This window comes from Talpa occidentalis, unplaced genomic scaffold (genome assembly GCF_014898055.3).
Source record: "Talpa occidentalis isolate TD23 unplaced genomic scaffold, MPIMG_talOcc4v2.1 talOcc4.11, whole genome shotgun sequence".
Classification (NCBI taxonomy): domain Eukaryota; kingdom Metazoa; phylum Chordata; class Mammalia; order Eulipotyphla; family Talpidae; genus Talpa; species Talpa occidentalis.
This window is the reverse complement of record NW_023601104.1, coordinates 5,543,442-5,564,925: the sequence shown is the minus strand read 5'-3', so window position 1 is coordinate 5,564,925 and position 21,484 is coordinate 5,543,442. Positions and strand designations below refer to the sequence as shown.

The window sequence follows — 21,484 nt, the reverse complement described above, 5'->3', positions numbered from 1 at the left end:
CAGGGACAGAGTGCCAGATTTGCTGCTCAGTTCTTGTTGTATGTTGATATCACAGTGAACATAATCTAATGATTCATGTCACCACGGAAATGGAAAAGACCTCATTAATCATTTGGCTACCCTATCATTTTACAAGTTTAGACCTGAAGAAAACATTCCCAGGGATATCTTTTTTTTTAAAAAAAAAAATCAATTAGAGGAAAGATGGAAGGCAACATGAAGGTATTTCATGAATTTTCTTTCTGTAGAACTTAACAAAGTCTAAAAAAGAAGCAAAAAAAGGTACAACTAGCAAAGGATGAAACAAAAAAATACAGAACAATTTAGGTAAAATTAAAATAAGATGGCAGGGATCTATGCAGAATTCCTCCTCTGGAGAGTAGTGTAATGAGATAACATGTCAATGGAGGGTAAATCGAAGTCATCAGGGTTTTCTGCCCTCTTGCCATCAGCATGTGTGATCGAGATCTGTGGTCCTACAGCCATACCTGGTGGCGGCACTAGAGTGTGGTGTGGGAGTGTGTAAGTGGGCACACCTGATCTGAGAGACTGACCATATAAGGGTGGCAGCAGAGGACTGTGCAGCAGACAGCAGTAGACTAGCAGAGAGACTACAAGAGAACGCCAGAGACAGTAATGATTCACCTCAGCCTCCCAGCCTCCTAGCCAACCAGCACTCCTGCCTGCCCTGCACCTGGTTGCCTCACTACAAATGGTGTAGAAAGATCATCAAAAGCCTGAAAAAGCCATGAGGGCGCCAGGACTCTCCTTTATCCATCTGCTGAATCCACAGAAACCTGCTCTGTGCCTTGCTGGTGCTACAGCAATCAAGTTGTTTTTAAAACATTCATAGATGTTCTCCCAATTTTATCCTAAATTTGGAGAGAGAGAAATTAGGGCTAAAAATAGGACCAAGAAAAAAATATGTTCCCCTTAGGAACACCTGTCCCTTATTCTTTCAATACAATAACCTTGAGCTCTGGCTTGAGGTGTCACCAGGTTTTGTCATTTCTGTTCTGGATGCAGTAAGAGAGGAGGAAAATATGTAATAATGTCTGTGGAGTTACTGGCTTAATCAGGACCAGCAAGCAGCAGCCAACAATGTCAGGGAGGTAGGGGGTTGGGGGTGGGGGCGCGGAATGTGTGGACAAACTGTAGAGAACACATCAGAAATTTTCTGGATTATGCTAATATGAGAAAACAACTGCTTTATAGGCTCAAGAAAATTTTAAGAAGTCATGACCCTTATGAAACAGATTAAATGTGGGATAAGATGAGGAATAAGATGCAAAAGAAACTGGCAGAACTAAAGAAAGAAAAAAAGGTTACCCCCACGCAGGGCCAAAACTGAGATAACAAGGGAATGCTCTCATTAACCAGAGCTTAAAAATGTGGCCCTTAATAACAAGTGCAGCACCCCAGGATTCAGCTTTGTACTCTAAAAGTAAACAGAACAATTCCCAGATTGACCCTGTCCTGACGCTTCACCCAGAGCTCCATCCATTGCTCAACAGCAGCATAGAGGTTGAGGCTGAAACACAAACAGAATGTACGAGACATTTTGGCCAAGGGCTTGGCCTAGAGGAGGGGATTACTGTAGATCATCACACCACCCAGTTACCCATAGCACTGTGGGAAGCTTGAACCTGTGATTCTTACTGGAGGCAAATTTTCAGTACTCTATTATCCTGGCTCCTACCTACCTATTGCCTCTTCCCAGTGTCTATACCCCAGCCATCTGAACAAATGCAAAGACATGGGTCTGTGAAATAATAGGCATGTAAAGAAAGAAATCAAGAGGGGCCTCCCTGGTGGTGCAAGGGGTTAAGCACCACACTATGAAGTAATCCACAACCTCTGCAGCACGAGTTCGAACCCCAGCCCACCAGGGAGCAACCCACATGGCACAGCAGACCTCTCCTGACTTGCCCACTGCTCCCCTCAGCAGTGTACTTCGGTCAGTCCACCTGTTCTGTTCCCAACTCTGTCTCTGGTGAATCCTCTCACTCCCCACATCTCTGGCCTGTACCCCAATTCTTGTATACATAAATAAATAAATCCTTAAAAATAAAAAAAATTAAAAATAAGAAAAATAAGGTTCAATTTGTTTTAGAGAGTGCCTATAAAGGGTGGTCAATAGCAAGATATCTTTTAAGTTATTAAACAGCAAGTATTTAAAAAAGCATTTAGAAAGAAGAATATCATGTAAAAGGATGAGGGAGATAAGGGACTCATTTTTTCACATTACAGATGTGAAGACAATAGAATATTATCTGAAGAATTTTCAGATTAATACTCTGTGCATCAGTCAAAATGATATATTTGAGAAGAAAATATATTCTTAAATGTGTAATGATTGAATAAATGGTGTCATCCATGTCTCATTTTTCAAAATTTTATTTAAAGCATAACCCAGACTTCCATTTCCAATAATATAGTGGATTAGGTTATAGCATTGCCAGATACAGCAAATAAAAATACAGAATACACAATCAAATTTAAATTTCAGATAAAGAATGAATAACCTTTTAGTTTAAGTATGGCCCATGAAGTTTAGGACATGCTTACACTAAAAGAATATTCCTTGTTTATTTGAAATTTGCTGTGAACTCTGCATTCTGAATATCTTGCAATTCTAGGCAGCCTAAAAATACCACAGAACATACAATAAGAGATGCTGGATTAAAAAGAAAAATAGACAAACAAAAATACCTTTAAATCATACGACTGAGCTCATAAGAAAGTAAAAGAAATTTCTAAAAGAAATGAAAAGGAAATTGGTTAACACTGAGACAATGGTAATAACTGGCTCATCTTGGTGACAAAAACATTCATGTTTGAATGGTCATTTAGGGACAGAAAACAAAGCTTTGTAGCTGCACAAAGTGCAGAGTAGGATATGAGGCCTCTTTATGCAAGCTAGCACTCATGAGGGCCATAATCTTTGGAAAGGATGGACTAAGAAAATATGCTTGCCCACTAGAGGAGACAAGCAACTTGTCGTGTTGAATTAGACTCTGAAGAGAAAGCAAAACACATTCTCCTGGAAATTCAAACACAGCTTTCCCTCATACAAATTCAGAGTTGAAATTGCATGACTACGTGGTCCTAGAAAACCCAAATTTCTTTCAGTGGTCCTAAATCAAGAGTGCTGTACAACAACTGGCAAAGTCAAACACAAAACCTCTAAAGAAACTGATACTGAACCCAGGCCTTTCAGGAGTCGCACAGACAAAGTTGCACATACCAAATATCAGTTGGGCAAACAGGAGTTGCACTTACCAAACATCAGTTCCCCATCCAAAATAACAAACTACATCAAGAAATAAGTTACTACAGAGAAAATTCAGCAAAGTCCTCATGACAATAAACAAAAGACAAGTATAAATGAAGACAAAGTAAAAATTAGACTACTAGGAATGTACTATGTTACAGTTATTGGAAACAAAGAATTTGAAAATGCAGATTACTGAAAGACAAAAATGTAACATTTAGAAATAAAAACTATAATAATTAAAATTAAAAATTCTAGGAGCAAATTAATCAGATGATTAGACAACTGATAATGAGTAAACTAGAGAGCAGAAGTAATTATCCAGAATGCAACAGAGTCATGGATAATGACACAGGTGAAAAAAAGATAAAATATGGAAAGAGGGTTGAAATTGCAGACTATTTCATATCTAGCAATAGGAAAGTTAGTAAATAAATCATCACATAGCACCTGGGGATAGTTTATAACATAAAATCCTAGTATACGTATATATCCACACTTATTTATAAGGGTAGATTTTCATTCTTATCAATGAATAAAGCAGATTCATGTAAATTTATGAATATATTTATGTTTAAATTTAAATTCTCTTAGTATACTCTTGATAGTAGATAAATGTAAATAAATTTAAAAGAACACTGGAATGGTCTGAAAGAATGAACAGTTATTTCAGAGTACTGAAATTTCAGGGAAATTTGACTTCCTTGCTATACATTTCTATAGTATTTGCTTTTTTTCCTTAAGAAGTATATTAAATACATACACATATACACAGAGAATATCCCATAGTTCTTGATTCTCAGAACAGTTTTCTTTATCCTAAACATGAAATCACTTTGATGATATGCCATATAGTCTGGAGTGGATAGGGCTTTCTGTTTAACTATAACTGTGCTATATTTTATTTTATTTATGGTTATAGAACCCATCCTCCATTACCACTGCCAAATAGCAGACATTTAATGAATGACTTAATTTTGTTTACTGTATGTATGTAAAGATTAAGTAAAGGTATACAGAAGTATAAGGGGAAGAGAAGTATACCAAGAGGCCATAAAATTTTAGATAAAAAGATAATTATAATTATCACCACACTACAGTAATTTGGCTGATCCAGACTGCATAAAACTGAATAGATAATGAGCATTTACAATCATCCCTGAGGTATCTGTCATTTTTCTAATAAAACATTTCAGGGCCTCCCCGGTGGCGCAGCGGGTTGAGCACAGCGTTGTGAAGCTGTCCGCAGCCTCTGCAGCACTGGTTCAATTCCTGGCCGGCCAGGGAGAAACCTACAAGGAGCGGCAGAACTCTTCTGCCTAGCCCGCTGTTCCCCTCAGCAGTGTCTTTGGTCTGTCTGCCTGTTCTGCTCCCTGCTCTGTCTCTGGTGAATCCTCTTACCCTCCTGCACCTCTGGCCTGTACCCATCTCTTGTATAAATTTTTTTAAAAAATCTTAAAAAAAATGTTATTGAGACTATTGTGATTTATCTGAAGACATTCGATAAAATAGAACAATTAATGGTTTTCTTCCTGAGCTTTTCTCAAGTACTTAAATTTAAGAAAAGCTGAATTTTCAAATTGTAATTTAAAATCACAATAAGTAAGTTGAAATTTCAAATGTAACATGACTCTCATGTTACATTCTTAGTTTAAAATTATTCTTGAGGGCCTGCCTGGTGGCACAAGGGAGTAAGTCTCAGCACTATCAAGCTATCACCAGCCACTATAGCATGAGTTCGATCCCAGGCCAGGAAGCAAACCCACATGGTGCAGCAGACTCTCCTGTCTCGCCCGCTGCTCCCCTCACCAGTGTATTTTAGCCAGTCTGCTCTTCTGCTCCCCACTCTGTCTCTGGTGGTATGCATAAATAAAATAAATCTTTTTAAAAAAATATTTTAAAATAAACAATGGTAGAGAACCATGGGTGTTTTGATGGTGGGAGTGCTATGGTGACTATCCCTGAGGGGGAAGTCAACACTAACAAGGATGTAAAACAAACATACTTCAATTAAAAAAAAAATTAAAAAAAAATTTTTTTTGTAATCCCAATGGCAGGGAATGCATCGGTGCTTAGATTTTGACTTCTAAATACCATTCTCCAATAGAAAGAACCAGGCCCGTTTAAAGAAATGGCTGCTCCTACTACAGCTGAGGCATCTATAGTGTTAAAAAGTAAAGGAGTGCTCAAAATACAAAAGGATAGGTACTTATCAAGTGGAAGGGGAGCCATCCTGAACAAGGTCTGAATGGCCAAAGCTAGGGAAATTTTAGCAAAAAGAAATCTAAGTATGAAGTAAATATACATGGATCCATATTGATCTAAATAATTCTCTACCCTCAAGGATGCATGGATTTAGTGATTCCCTTCCAAAAAATATATAGACAGATAGATAGGTAGGTAGGTAGATAGACAGAGATAGATAGATGAAAGGGGAGGAATAATAACTTCATAGTGAAGAAATCTGGCAATCAGCACCTTAATCAAAAGATCAGATTTCTGTAGTTTTCTCCCCTAAACCCATAACCTCAGTCTAATCCCAGGTAAATATCAAAACAAACAAACAAATTTAGTCCTTGTAGTTTTCCCACCATCTGAGGGAAGAAATCAAATTAACAATGATGTAAGAAAATAAATATTAAAGAAATAAACTTTTTAAAAAAATTTTTTTAAAAATTTAAAGGTATTGTGCAAAATGTCTGACCAGTGCCCCTCAAAATTGTCAAGATTATAGAAAACAAGAAAAGACTGAGAAACTGTCACAAACTAGAAGACACTAAGGATGACTGTGTTAATACATCATATGTGATAAAGACTTACACTATTAAAGAAAAGGTGAAGGCTGGAGTAAAAGTGATCAACACTTGTGTTACATAGAAAAATAAAATTTTGGATAAAAGGTATTTAAACCATCTAAAATTTTCATATGTGAGAAAATTCTCTAAATGGTAATCCACTTCTCTACCAGTTACTTACTGAAAGAAAATCTATCTTTTTCCTATCCTTTTTGCTATAAAATTACTATACCTCCCCCATGAGCCCTTGTAACAAAAGGGAGACCAGAGTGGAAAGACTGATATGACTGAATAAAGTCGAGTTTATTTACTAATAATGTTGGTATTTTAGTTTTGACAAATGCAGTGTGGTAATTTAAGATGTTAACATTGGGAAAATAAAGATTTGTCCAAAAAAAAAAAAATTGTATACAAGCGAAATCGCCCTGGGGCCTCCCTGGTGGCGCAAGGGGTTAAGTTGCAACCTATGCAGCTATCACCAGCCACTATAGCACAAGTTCAATCCCCAGCCAGGGAGCTACCCATATGGCGCAGCAGACCTCTCCTGACTTGCCCACTGCTCCCCTCAGCAGTGTATTTCAGTCAGCCTGCCTGTTCTGTTCCCCACTCTGCCTCTGGTGAATCCTCTCACCCCCTGCATCTCTGGCCTGTACCCCAGTTCTTGTATGCATAAATAAATAAATCCTTATTTAAAAAAAAGAAATCACTCTTCATGCAAATTTAATGCAAATCTAAAATTATTTCAAGATTAAAAATTCTTTAAAAATATATTAAATACACAACACAACTATCAAAATGGCTAAATCCACAACACTGATAACACCAACACTGGGGAGGGTGTGCAGCACTAGGAACTCTCATGTATTGTCAGTGAGAATGCAAAATGGTAAAGTCATTTTGGAAGACAGTTTGGTGGTTTCTTAGAAAAACTAAAAGTATATGATCTAGTACTTTTGCCCCTTGGTTTTACTCAAATTTGTTGAAAACTTATTTCAACACAAAAATCTGCACATGAATGCTTATAGTAGCTTTATTCATAATTACTAAAACTTGTAAACAACTAAGATCCTTTAATAGGTGAAAGAGTAATCAACTGTGATACAATATTAAAAAGAAATGAATTACTAAACCACAAAAAGACACAGATGAACCTTAAATGTGTATTGCTCAGAGAAAGAAGTCAATCTGAAAAGGCTACATACTGTATAATTACAAAATCAGATGACACTTGGACAGCCTGGGTTTGAACTGTAGGTCCATTTATACATGAACTTTTTCATTAAGTACAGTTGGCCCTCTGTATCCCCAAGTTTCAAGTTCATCTAATTGCAAATGTCATTTGGTTAAACCCTCAGTTGCAAACCAACAATAAAGGACTCGAATATCCTTGGATTTTGGTGTTTGGGGGAGAGAGACACCCCCTGTCTGATAGTTGGAACCATTTCCTCAAAGATGCCAATTGTAAAGTTTTGGGGAAGTCAAAAAATTGGATTTTCAAATTTTTCAAGGTCAACTGTACACAATTTTCTGGAAAAGGCAAAACTAAAACTACAATGACAGTGAAAAGACAAGTAGTTGTCAAGACTTTCTGGGAAGGAAGGACAGAAGAATGAATAGATGGCGCACAGAGCTATTTTAAGGCACTGAAACTATTAAAATACTGTAGTGGTGGACACATATCATTTTTCAAAATCCATAGAATGTTCAGCACCAAAAATGAAATCTAATGTAAACTATAAAGTCTATATATAATAATACATATATTAATATATAACAGTATTTCAGTATTGATTCCTCGATTGTACACAAGTATATCACATAATCCAAGATGTTAAAAGGGGAGTGAGGGGGAGACTGAGGAGGGATGTGGGAAGTGGTCCTTCCTGCTCAATTTCTCTGTAAATCTAAAACTTACCCCCTCACCCCCCGTAAAGTCTATTTTTTTTTTAACAAACACAATAAAAATCTAACAGGTAAATGGAAAGGTATGTTATACAGCAGACATAATAAAATGTTAATAGTGGTAGTTTTTGTGAATGTTCATTATATAATTCTACTTTGTTTCATGATTAATGTGGAAGGCAAACCCACATTGTGGGTAATATTAGGAGAAAAGTTAGCATTATAAAATCAAAAGGAGGGCCTCCCCGGTGGCACAGCAGGTTGAGCACAGCACTGTGAAGCTGTCCACAGCCTCTGCAGTGCAGGTTCGATTCCCAGCCGGCCAGGGGGCTACCCACATGGTGCAGCAGACCTCTCCTGTCTCGCCCACTGTTCCCTTCAGCAGTGTATTTTGGTCATCTGCCTGTTCTCCTCCCCGCTCTGTCTCTGGTGAATCCTCTCACCCTTCCCTGCCTCTGGCCTGTACCTCAGCTCTTGTATAAAAATAAATAAACCTTTAAAAAAAATCAAAATGAGTCTATGGGATGTAATTCTAACTTTGTTATGGATTTCTCATATGATTCTGTTAAAAAAAAGCACAACGATTTAATAATTTGAATTATTAATTTAAATTTTGAAAACCAATTGGCCCTATCTTCAAAACTCAGAGTGTAGATTAAAGTGGCTTATTGTTTAAGAAATACAACTAGATATAAACTGTGTGTTATCTCATCAGCAGAAGAATGCAAGAAGTGCTTTGTACTTCTTTATACAATCGATGAAATGGCAAGAGAATCTACATGACTACTGCCCTGGACTTTGTCAGTGTACTTGTTATGATTAAGTACTGTTGAATTTACCATTCCAAAACATATTTTTATTACTTTCTACAATATGACATTAACTCCAGTTTTGAATGGTGCATATTTCTCATTATAAATCTAAATACACAGAATATTTGCTGTTTTCAGTCACTACACTGTGTAAAATCACTTTAAAAATAGTTTGGCATATTTGCATATTTATCTATATTAAAAGCCTCAGGAAACAGTTATTGCAGATACACAACTGTTGTTTTTAAAGTATTTTTAAAGGAACTGTATTTCCTGTCCTATATAAATTACATACATTTTTTAATATATCATCTGAGCCAAGAGAGTTGCAAAGCTTTAAACAGGAAAACATTCTCAGGGGAGAAGAATGCTAAAGGAGAAGAACTGTAATTTTTAGTTATTATGTTCAATGGATGAATTTTTAACCTAAAATGATAACCTTCTTCCTTTGCCAAGTCAGGTATTATATATTTTAAACAGAAAGTAATTCTTAATACTACTACAAATTATGACTTCATTTTAGCATCCAGACTATTTATCTAATCTACAGAGCACATAAAGAAAAACTGCTTTATATAGATCAAGTTACAGACATGAAGACTCCACTTTGTGACTTAAAGGAAAAATTTTCTGTTGTAAGGAACTTTTTCCTTTTCAGCACTTCTCTATCTTCATGAAAGCCAACAGCATTTTTCTTTAATTAAAAATGAAACTCTATGCCCCTAGAATACTAGCTAGTATCATCCTAATATGTCCCAGAAAAGAGACCCAAATTTCTATCAAATTTCACTGTCACTATAATTTTGACACAGACTCTTTCAGGTTAAGAAAACATGTAATTTGGACCTCCTCTGGTGGCAGAGCGGTTGAACGCTGGGCTGCGAAGCTGCCCGCAGCCTCTGCAGTGCTGGTTCGATCCCCGGTCACCAGCGAGGGTCCCACATGGCGCAACAGACCTCTCCTGTCGCACCTGCTGCTCCCCTCAGCAGTGTATTTCATCAGTCTGCCTGCTCTGCTCCCCGCTCTGGCTCTGGTGAGTTCTCTCACCCTCCCGCACTTCTGACTGTACCCAGTGCTTGTATAAATAAATACATAAAATTTTTTAAATAAATAAATAGATTAAATAAAACATGTAATTTTTCAATTCTATGACTAAGTTAAATTAGTTGCCATATTAATTAACATAACTAGAAGTTCTCATTTTAATATCTAAATTTATGTTCTTTTAAAAAGCTTTCACAGGGCCTCCCTGGTGGTGCAAGGGCTTACGCACAACACGATGAAGCAATACATAGCCTCTGCAGCACAAGTTCAATCCCCGGCGGGCCAGGGAGAAACCCACGTGGCGTATCAGACCTCTCCTGTCTCACCCACTGCTCCCCTCAGCAGTGTATTTCAGTCAATCTGCCTGTTCTGTTCCCCACTCTGCCTCTGGTGAGTCCTCTCACCCCCTGCATCTCTGGCCTGTACCTCAGCTCTTATAGGCAGAAATAAATAAATCTTTAAAAAAAAAAAAAAGCTTTCACAGGGCCTCCCTGGTGGCACAGGGGGTTGAGACACAGCCTATGGAGCTGACTGCAGCCACTGCAGCACGAGTTCGATTGCTGGCCAGGGAGCAATGCACATGGCACAGCAGACCTCTCCTGGCTCGCCCACTGCTCCCCTCAGCAGTGTATTTCAGTTGATCTGCCTTTTCTGTTCCCCACTCTGTCTCTGGTGAATCCTCTCACCCACCGCACCTCTGGCCTGTACCCCCTTTCTTGTATGCATAAATAAGTAAATCTTTTAAAAAAAAGAATTAGAGTCTTAATCTCTTAAAAAAAAAAAAAAAGCTTTCACACAGATACATTACACAGTTTTATATTACACAGTTCAATTTCACCATGTTTTCTAAATAAGAAGGTCCTAAGGAGGGATAATTATTTATCTTAAGCTAAAAATTTGCCACTTTGGTGCTCTAATCTTGTTAGGAAAAGATGATTTCTGTCCAAATCAGAGATCTTTATTGCCTTAAGTATTAATTGTTTAGGTTCTCATTAAGGTCAAAATACACTTGACTGACCAGACAAGGTCAATTAGCACATTGTCAGCCATGCTTATTTACATCGACTGAACATAATGGTAGTTATTTGATTGTCAAGTCACAAGGTTACTGAATCTTTTGTGGACTTTGCCCTCCAAAAGGGCAACAGTCATTCAGATACCAGAAAGCATTCCTAACAAAGATTTTATTTATTACTCATTGATTTAAATCACTCTTAGAAACAGGTGTTTCATTCTTTGTGGACAAATGACACATCAATTCTTTGTAAAATACTTGAGATCCAGTTAAAATCCTGTGGTTGGGAGGATGTTTATTCAGCAAGTATCTTTCATTTGAAACTATACAGGTTTTCAAAGAGCAAAGCGACCCAATGACATAACCCTTTGCAATATTGACTTTTTCCCTACAAAGTGACTTTGCTGTAATTGCAATGAGGTGAAATAAGTAGGGCACACAAGTGCTGAAATATCTCTGGGCATGAGAGGGTTAGTCTCAAAATTGAGGATGAGACTGAGACAAGAAAGGTCCCAAGTCAAGGACAGGACAGGACTCAAGGACAAAATTTTGATGTTCCCACAGGTTGATAAATAAGAGGTTAAAAACCTGATGATTCTAGAGCCAAACAACTGCTGCCATAAATTTACTTGACCCATTGTTTTAATTTCTAATGTCCCCCAGCCCAGACATTCCTAAACTATCTTTCCACAGCTTATTAAGTTGGCTGCTATGGAAAAAAAAGAAATCACAGACCCATAAGAAAAGAGTTATAGCCCTTGAGACCAGAGTTCAAACTTAAGCTGCAGGCACCCAATTTCCATGCGATGTCCCCCTTAGAAATGGATGTGTGCCCTGCACAACTATGGAGCTGATTGTTGCCAACAACTTGCAGCAATAAATGGACATGAACCCAGTCCACTCTCCTTGCTTTTTCAGCCAATGCAGTTTAATTCCTTTGTTCTCAAATGCCAGTCCTAAAACCTACATAGACACCCTAGCCCTAGCACCTCGGGGTCTCTCTTAAGCCCAGAGAGGTCTCCCCGGAGCTCTCATTCCTTGCTTTTTTGATAATCAATAACTGCAGACTCCTTGCCTGTCTTCATGGTGTCTGTGTAGTCTTTTCAGTCTTGACCAGAAGGTCTCAAGAGCCCTTCCCTCACTTAGGAACAGAGCCCCTCAGTCCATACCTCCAGTTAGAGGCAGGTGGAACAGTGGACAGCAACCGGTTCATTCCAAGCTTATCTGCTATGTTTTTGGGGTGTGTGATCAGACTGATCCCTTGTCTAGTGACAGAACCACATTTAAGTCTTACCATAATGAGATCATTTGTATGCTTTTTAAATTCACTGATGTTAACATGGTTATTTGTGAAAGAAAAAGGGAGAAATAAAAATTCAAGGTTATTCATGAACCAGCAGCCTAAAAGTTCTGCCGGTAGTATCAGTGACTTTTGTCATCATAAATCGCCTAATTTTTTATGGTGGTGCATTTGTTAGCATTTTCTTTCTACTTATCCTCTTAAGTTTAATATCATTATCCCTTACATATTCTATTATTGATTTATATATCACTAAGTCCATAAGTTAGATTTTTAAGGAGACAATACTTTTGCTTACCCTATCATCTTTACAAATTGGCTTCTAGATCAAATGAGAAACCCATGAATTAGTCTAGATTCTTTTTTTAAGATTTATTTATTTATGTATACAAGAACTGGGGTACAGGCAGAGGTGCAGGGGGTGAGAGGATTCACCAGAGACAGAGTGGGGAACAGAACAGGCAGATTGACCAAAACACATTGCTGAAGGGAGCAGCGGGAGAGACAGGAGAGGTCTGCTGCGCCATTTGGGTTACCTCCCTGGCTGGGGATCGAACTCGTGCTGCAGTGGCTGAGAATAGCTCCATAGTGCTGTGACTTAACCTCTTGAGCCACCAGAGAGGCGCCGACATTCTTTCCTTTACATTTGACATCCCCCAAATATGACTCCATCAACCATCATAGTCCCCAGGCAGCCAGGGAGCAACCCACATGTCGCAGGAGACCTCTCCTGTTTCACCAGCTGCTCCCCTCAGCAATGTGTTTCAGTCAGTTCTGCCTATTCTGCTCCCCACTCTGTCTCTGGTGAATCCTCTCACCCCCTGCATCTCTGCCCAAGTACCCCAGCTCTTGTATGCATAAATAAATAAATCTTTAAAAAAAAAACAAATTTATAGGCATAAAAACTTATTTAATAAATGTGCAACCACAACCACCTTTATGCTATATACAAAAGCAAACCTTAATAAAATTATTAAGAACTCACGAACTCAAACTTTTCACTTGCATTAAACTATAAATACTTTCTCAGCTACTATAAGAAAGTATAAGCTGTAATTCATCCATGTGACTAAACCAACATTCACTATAAAGACAGAGTCCACATAAAAGGAAAAAGTTACTACCATAATTTTTGAATAATTAAGATACCAAGTATACATAAAACCAAATTCATATACTATCAAAACATTTGCAGGCCTCCCCAGTGGCGCAGCGGTTGAGCGCTGGGTTGCGAAGATGCCCGCAGCCTCTGCAGCACCGTTTCATTCCCCAGCTGCTCCCTGGCCACTGGAGGAGGGTCCCACATGGCGCGCAGACCTCTCCTGGCGCCCGCTGCTCCCCTCAGCAGTGTATTTCGTCAGTCTGCCTGTTCTGCTCCCTGCTCTGGCTCTGGTGAATTCTCTCACCCTCCCGCGCTTCTGACTGTACCCAGTGTTTATATAAATACATAAATAAATCTTTTTTAAAAGAAAAAAAAATTTGCTTTGCTTGTGGGGGTCATAAGATTTTTTTAATTTTCTAAGTTTCCAACATTAGATTAATAGTTTCTATTTACATATTGTCTACCCAATACTGAGCACCCCACATATATTATCTGTCATCCACTCAAGACCATATAATATAGATATCATAAAAGTCATTGTACCAATAAGAAAACTGGCTTCACAGGATAACTTATCCAAATGCACATAACCAAGGTCTTTCTGGCTCCAAAGCCCACCACTATCTACCACACTAATCTGACTGCTTGCATCCTTCATTAGAACTTTGGAATATCCATTCAACATAATCCAAAATTTCACTAAATGCTGTATAGAATGTTTCACATCCAGTGCTGAGACTGGAGAGAGGTGATAATAAGTAAAGTCAAGGATGAGAAAAATGACAGTAGATAGTAAAAGAATATGACTTAACAGGACAGCATAGGATTTGATATAATACAATCGTACACTTGAGTGCCAGGTCAGCTATATACAATATAACCTTGAATGAGTTACTTGGCTTCCATGTTTCACTAATCTTTTTTTTTAAGATTTATTTATTTATGCATACAAGAACTGGGGTATAGGCCAGAGGCGCAGGGGGTGAGAGGATTCACCAGAGGCAGAGTGGGGAACACAACAGGAGGATTGACTGAAATACACTGCTGAGGGGAGCAGTGGGTGAGTCAGGAGTTGTCTGCTGCGCCATCTGGGTAGCTCCCTGGCTGGCAGAGGATCAAACTTGTGCTGCAGTGGCTGCGGATAGCTTCATGGGTTGTATCTTAACTCTTTGTGCCACCAGGGAGGCCCCAGTTTCACTAATCTTTAAGCTATATGTAAAATAGTATTTATCAATGAATTTGTGAAGATCAAATGAGATTATACAGATAAAACGCTTAGCACAATAACTGGCACATCATAATGACTTAGTAAATGTTGGCTAAGATTGCTATTAATAAAGGTTTTTTTCTGTCAGAACAAATGATTTAGTTTATATTCTTGGTTGAGACTGTTCTCTGGTATTGCAGTACATTCATAATTATCCAAGCCTACACCTAAGTGATTGTCAAACATAAACTGGGTTATAGTTAAGGTACCCAAATGTTTAAGTGTATTTGGGACTCTTAATTTTTATGATCACACCAAGTGGGCGAGTAGCACAGACAGCATCCTGTGCAGAGCTGTTTCTAGTCCTTTATCATGTTTCTCAAACATTTCATAAAAGACTTTCACCACTTACACTGGTATAAGAATAACTCAAGCTAATGTGCAGGGTTTGCCTGTTTGAGTATCAAGTTCTCTGAGGCTTTCTTAACTACATTATATCAGAATCATGTAGAGTTTAATTCAGGGCTAAAGGGATTCCTTAAAATAAAATTCTGTGATGTGCTTCCATCATTTGTCTTTTCTGCTTCATTGGCACCTCCTTGGATTAGAATCCTGAGATGAAAAGGGAGCGCCTACCTTCTCCTACCAGATCTCAGACCCATTTTCTTACCGGTATATAGGCTGGATGATTGGTAAGGTAGTTGATTGGAAGACACTATAATTATTTTTCATCTACATTTGTTTTACAAAAACGACCAGTTGACTCAGTTTTATTTTACTTATAAACAAAATAAACATAGGAAACAGATATTTTATTGCATTTTCCCCCTTTATTTATTTATTTGTTTATTTATTTATTTATTTGTTTATTTGTTTGTTTGTTTATACATGCACTGGGTACAGTCAGAAGCGCGGGAGGGTGAGAGAATTCACCAGAGCCAGAGCGGGCTGCAGAGCAGGCAGAAGGACTGAAGTACACTGCTGGGGGGAGCAGCGGGTGGCAGGAGAGGTCTGTGCGCCATGTGGGACCCTCCTCCAGTGGCCGGGGAGCAGCTGGGGATCGAACCGGCGCTGCAGAGGCCGCGGGCAGCTTCGCAACCCAGCGCTCAACTGCTGCGCCACTGGGGAGGCCCTCCCCCCTTTATTTAGATGCTATTGGAGACTGTGTAGTAAGGCAGTAAAAGTAGGAAAAGAGTGAATTCATCAAACTGACTTGTGTAACATGCACTAATTAATAAGCATTTACTGAGCACCTGCCCAGACCCTATGCTTGGTGTTGGGGATAATGTCCCTAATTCTGCAGAATTAATTTTCACTCTGACTTAAATCAAAATGCAACAATGATTTATACTCTTACTTAAGATAATATTAGAAATTTTAAATACAGTTTAGCCATTAATGCCAGGTTAGTCTTATTTGCATAGCTTTGGAATGAATAGTTTGAATTCAATATTTGGCATGTTATCTTAAAGAAATGAAATTTTCACATTTTACTATTTTTAGCATGCTTAGATCAATCCTTTTTTTATATCCTATTATTATATAGTTTCTTTAAAAATTTTTTTTATCAACCATGTTTTATTCTATAATAACAACTATGGTTGCCTCGCTACCTGCTACCTATTTTCTCTGCCCTCATCTAAAATAAAGCATGACACTATAGATTGCCTTTTTCTTAATCTTTTGGTTTATTTTAAGCAAAGGAACTGTTTGGAAGTACTAAAGAATATTCCTTATCTTTGTTCTGTTTTTACGGTGTTTTCCAAGATTTTTTGTATTTGTTCTCAGTAAAGCTGCTCCCCTATTAGTCACTGTGCTGCTTCTGCAATGGCAGTGGATCCTTTCTGCAAACCCCCACCGTGTGCTGGGTTCTATGATGTTGTCCTGGAATTTATATGTTAATAGGGATAAAAAAATAGTCAGAATAAGAGAGATTGGTAATGGAGGCAGTGAAGTAGGGGGAAAAAGGGGGGAATTACAATTAAATGACTGATCAAGGACAGGCTCATTGAGAAGATATCATTTTTGGGCAAAACATGAAGGAAGTAAAGGAGGTATACACACAGATTATCGGCACGGGGGCAATCCAGGTAGAGGAAACAGCCTGTGGAAGTGTGAAAAACTGGAAATGTTCAAGGTTTGAGAATAATTTCAGAAACAACAAGAATAATGAGGCTACAGCAAAGTGAACTTGCAAGAGAATGATAGAAGGCAAGACCATACAGGTAAGAGGGGAAGGCTAGGGTTTGTGCTGGGCCCGAAAGGCTGCGGGATACAATTTGGTTTTTATTGAAACAAGAATGTTTTGAGCAAAGGATTAACTTGATGTGACTCCATGTTAAGAGTGTCACTTAGACTGGCTTGAGCATAGACTCTACCGACAGTAGGAGCAGATGGACCAACAAAGTAATTATTTCAGTGATCCAGGTGAAAAGTGATAGTGACTTGGATAAGGATGGTAGCATTGACCTTGGTGAGAAGTGGTTAGATTCTGAATATATTTCGAAGGTACAATTAACAGGATCTCCTGGGAAATAAAGGGATGTGTAAAAGAAAGAAAGAGTTCAGGAAATTTCCTAGCTTTTGAGCCTGAATAACAGAAGTATATGAGAATAAATCCTTTACTATACACTCTTTACTCCTAAAGATTTTACACGTAAACTCTGTTTATAAGATTATTTTAACTTCTATTTTGTCCTATAATATTTATAATGTAAAAATCAAACCAATACAAAAGTTCTAACAGTACTTCTAACTGTTCTTGGGAAATTTCAAGTAAATCTATATAAACTGGTGTTCTAGCTACCATTTGTAAGAATAACACCATCTCTAGTATTTACTGAGCAATGTACTATAATATCAATATGAGGATGCTTGGAACACATGGAACAATTAGATGGTGTGACTTTCGTCTTCCATAAAGTTTATCTGTCTCACCATCTCGGTAAGCAAAGATCTAAGTGTCTACCTGGGTTTGGATCTTAGACACAGGGCCTGGATGTAAGAGTGGGTGCTTTCCCTAGATGCAAGTTAGTTTTGGATATCTGTGATACAAAAGGGGGTCCAGGTGACAAGCTCCAATAACATGGCTTTGGGGAAGCAAGACCGAATATGAAATATTGTCTCAAGTCAAGGGGTCAGGTCCACCCTGAAAACAAGTCAGAGGGAAAAGACTTGCCCCAGGACATTGTGTGTATTAGCCTCAGAAAGCATTCTCATATCTCTTTTTTTTTCTGAGTATTTAGAATAAGCCTTGCTATAGCCATTAAATATTAGCAATAGGAAGTGGGCACACATTAATAAACATAAAAAGAAATATGAATAATTGTAAGCCAACATAAAAGTGTGGTATCACAAAAGTCATATCTAAAATAAATTGTCTTTATTATGTTTTCTTTTCTTACTTTATCATTTGATAATTACAAATTTTTTGACATCTCTGTTCTAGATTTAGTTGAGTGTAAAGAAAAATTTTGAAATGCAAATAATTGGTCATTTATCATGACCATGTCCTCAAAAATGTTTGAAATACGGTAAGCCTTAAATTGGTCTTGGAAAGAATCATCTAATTCCAGGATAGTGTAGGTATCCCAGTTGTAGTCCTCAAAACATCTAGATAAGATTAACTGGACACAAAATGTGGACTGTGGCCAACTTTGGTTTTTTTCCCCCAAATCAGACTGTCATGAAACATTTTAAGTTCCTTGAATGAGGAAAACAAATTACTCAAATACTTCATGTAGCCCATTCTTAAAATTCAATTTAAAACAATCCCAAGGTCAAATATAAATTATTTTGTTATGTTTATTTTTAGATAATCCTCATCTCTTTTCTTTGACATTAGAACAAATGGCTATGACCAAGACCAAAAGACAATAAAGCACTAAGTAAGCATTCATGTTAGATATCAAGACAGAGAAGAATACAAAGATTAGTGTTTTAAAGGATAAAGTGTCTGAGACAAGATGGGGCAAGTTTTAAAAGCTTTTATGAAGAGAAAAATATAATATTCAATTTTAGAAAGAAAGGGGGAATAACATGTGTTGGCAGTAGTTTAGGCTCTTACAGCAAAAGATAATATTTTAATTATCTTCATAATTGAATTGAATAATATGTTTTTCCCATTAACATAAAACTAAGTTTCCCATACCTATGGATACACTTCCTTGAGCTGAAACAAGTTATTTGTACAACAGAAATTACTGAGGGATCATATTTTTAAATAACTTTCCCTGCCTCTGCATTAGAGAGCCTGAATCAGTCTCCAGCACTGACTGTTGCTTACACTCAACGGCTTGTATACTTCTGCTGCAGAGCATACACCCATAATCCTGGATCAAATATGCAGGAGTCTTGTTCCTCCAACAACTTAAGTTAACTGCTAAGAAAGTTCTGATTGTTTTTCTCTCCGTTTGATTATGAAGAGAGTTTTCATTTCAAACTCCAATTCAACAGAAAGACAAGGTTAAAAAGATAGTCAGATTGACTCCCGTCAAAAAAAAAAGGTCATCAAAAATTTTCACTGAATTGGAGCCAAAAACTCTGCCAGTTTTGCCCTTATAGCTCTGAGTTGTACCCTGACCCTTCATGTGACCAGTGGAGCTTGTTGCATAAGATCTGTCTGGGCTCCTTTCTAAAAGTGCTATCTTTGTCCATATTTCAAAACACTCACAGATATTTTATCATTAATTAGTATTCATATTATGTCTCAAACAATCTGTTCAAGAATAGGGGAAGTGAACTAGTTGAACAGCTCTTCTGCTTGTCTAATGATTAACATGATGATGTATGTAGAGTCGAAGACCTTATAAAGGGAGGAGGTAGTCAAACGTTGGGTGGGGTAACTCCTGGAACATTTAGAAACTTACCTATTTTGGAGGCTGGACTTTTCCAGAAAAAGTATACTTGGCAAACAGGGTGGGGAGACACAGGCCTCTTTAAAAATAGACCCATGCCTCTTTGATTCACAGCCTCCTAGATTTGCTTTTCATCATGTTAACATGCCACTTGGGAGCTGGCTGGACTCCCTGGTTCAGTGACATATATTTCATAGTTGTTTTTTTTTTTTTATAAAAAAAAAAAAAAACCATTTGTTCTTTCAACCACAACATGCTTTGCATTTCTCTTTCAAATTTGAGGATGTATATATAGATTGATCAAAACAATATTTTTAACATTCCAAACAATTTAGAAAGATAGTGGATGGGTGTCAGTTAATCTATTATGTTCCTCTCTTCCTCCTCCCCCTCTTCAGCTGCTAATCTTAGAACTTGTGTGCCAAATTGTGTAAGATATTCTTCCAATAGCTACATGTGTGACTCTTTTGTGAGCTCTACAGACAGTTATGAGGACAGATTTGGAGTTGCATATGGGACTGTCACATGGTTTGATTGCCTTGTCTTCCAGGCACTGAATTTCTTTTCACTGAGCTTTAATACTGAGGAATTTTTAGTGGTGATAAAAGTTCAGCAAAGTCTCTATTAAAGAATTTACATACCCCAGAAATGGGGAAGGAAAATAAGTTTTTACTCGCCACTACTCTGTAATTGACATCTATCTATATACAGAACACTTCATGTGTTTACTTCTCTAATAGTATAAAAAAATAAGAGGTTTATCACAGAATTTCTATGAAAATCAGAAAAAGAGCAAGACCTTTATTATTATCAATGCTCCTCTGGAAAAATATCTAGTAGATGTCTCCATAGAAAAAGGAAGAAGATGCTATATAAAAAGGTCTCATACAATTCATGTTCAACTATAGAGGGTGGTGTATAGAAAAATGTAATGTAGCAAACATTAGGAGCCAAAGTCCCTTGCCTCAGTGTCCTCAACAGTAAGATCAAATGTATTTTCAACTTTAGAAACACTTATTGAAAACCATCTTTCAGGACCCAAACACAGTGTGCTCCGTTGGACCACAGGGCCTTGCTTGAGGGGTATAAAGGCGTAAAGCAAGGTCTTCCTCCTAATCTAATTTCAAATGTTTTTCAAGGATAAATTATGTCTTATTGAGCTCTATATCCAATAAATTAGGATGATATTAAGACATTATAAAAGAGGTAATTGCTTATACTCAGATGATTTTTCTTTTAAAGGCCAATGCATATGGCTATCCTCATACTACTTTCACTTTGTAAAACAAATACAGTGCTCAATATTCCAAGCTGCACCTTTATTTAACTCAAACTCTTAATTCAGAAATAACTGTGACAGCTATCATATTTGATTCCCTCCTCTGAGCCTAGCCTCTTTATGATAGATATTTTATATGCAGTTTCTAATCCTTAGAATCAGCCATCCAAAGCAGATATTATTACTATATACATTTTCTCAGTTGTGTAAGAACTCAGAAATTGCTTGAATGAGAAGTGCACTTTCTTGTTTGGGCCTTTCATTTGCTTCTCCTGTTTCAGGTGGAGAAGTCCTATACCTTACTGGGCAAACTACACTACTACCTTGCACAGTAAAACTTGGAAGTGGTGGAATAGAAAGAGGCTTCTAAATTCCTAAGCCACACCCTGAAAATTCTGGAGGTTACACACAGAGGCACCAGATTCTTCTCTCACTGTTATATAACAAGCAGCAAGTTCATTGTGACTCCTCTGGACATCTGGCAGAAGAACAAAAGGACACACAGAAAGGTACCTACCATATCAATTTTATTTCTAGCTTACAAAAGTGGAATTTATGAAAAGGTTTCCTTCAGACACTATCAAGCCTCTCCCAGAGCATTTCATAAGGATTTGAACTAAATCTGGCATAATAAGGTTTGATTGAGCTGTTATGTTCTGCCTCATAAGTGGCTGTGCACAATTGAGAAAGAAAATTGCTTAATAGAAAGTTATAGTCATCGCTAACTTTATCTTAATTCTCCAAAGCAATAAGTTAAGAGTTCTATAAGAGCAGCTTAGAGCTCTTAGAAACTGTTGAAAAATACCCTGTTTAGAAATATTTCTATCCATATGTCTCACCGTACTTTCTGGGGATGGTATTTACCTTTCTGATAATTTTGTTCACTTGGGATAAGTTT

The 21,484-nt window shown here is 37.6% G+C and overlaps 1 protein-coding gene and 2 long non-coding RNA genes across 6 annotated transcripts in view; 2 read left to right on the top strand and 1 right to left on the bottom strand.

The window, feature by feature from the left end:
* Window positions 1–20,883, top strand: part of DPH6 (diphthamine biosynthesis 6) — a 260,459-nt gene extending 239,576 nt beyond the window's left edge. Inside the window, exon 12 of the mRNA XM_054700305.1 lies at window positions 20,868–20,883. The gene's annotated coding sequence lies outside the window, so the exon portion shown is untranslated. The remainder of the gene's footprint in view (window positions 1–20,867) is intronic.
* Window positions 1–21,484, bottom strand: part of LOC119238453 (uncharacterized) — a 444,593-nt gene that overhangs the window by 224,664 nt on the left and 198,445 nt on the right. The gene's annotated exons all lie outside the window — the stretch shown is intronic.
* Window positions 20,914–21,484, top strand: part of LOC119238454 (uncharacterized) — a 34,200-nt gene continuing 33,629 nt past the window's right edge. For 2 of the 3 annotated variants that reach the window (XR_008553773.1, XR_005123576.2), the window contains exon 1: window positions 21,076–21,095. This is a non-coding gene — a long non-coding RNA (uncharacterized LOC119238454). Of the gene's footprint in view, window positions 21,096–21,484 lie in introns of all 3 variants that reach the window. The other variant, XR_005123577.2, reaches the window with a different exon arrangement.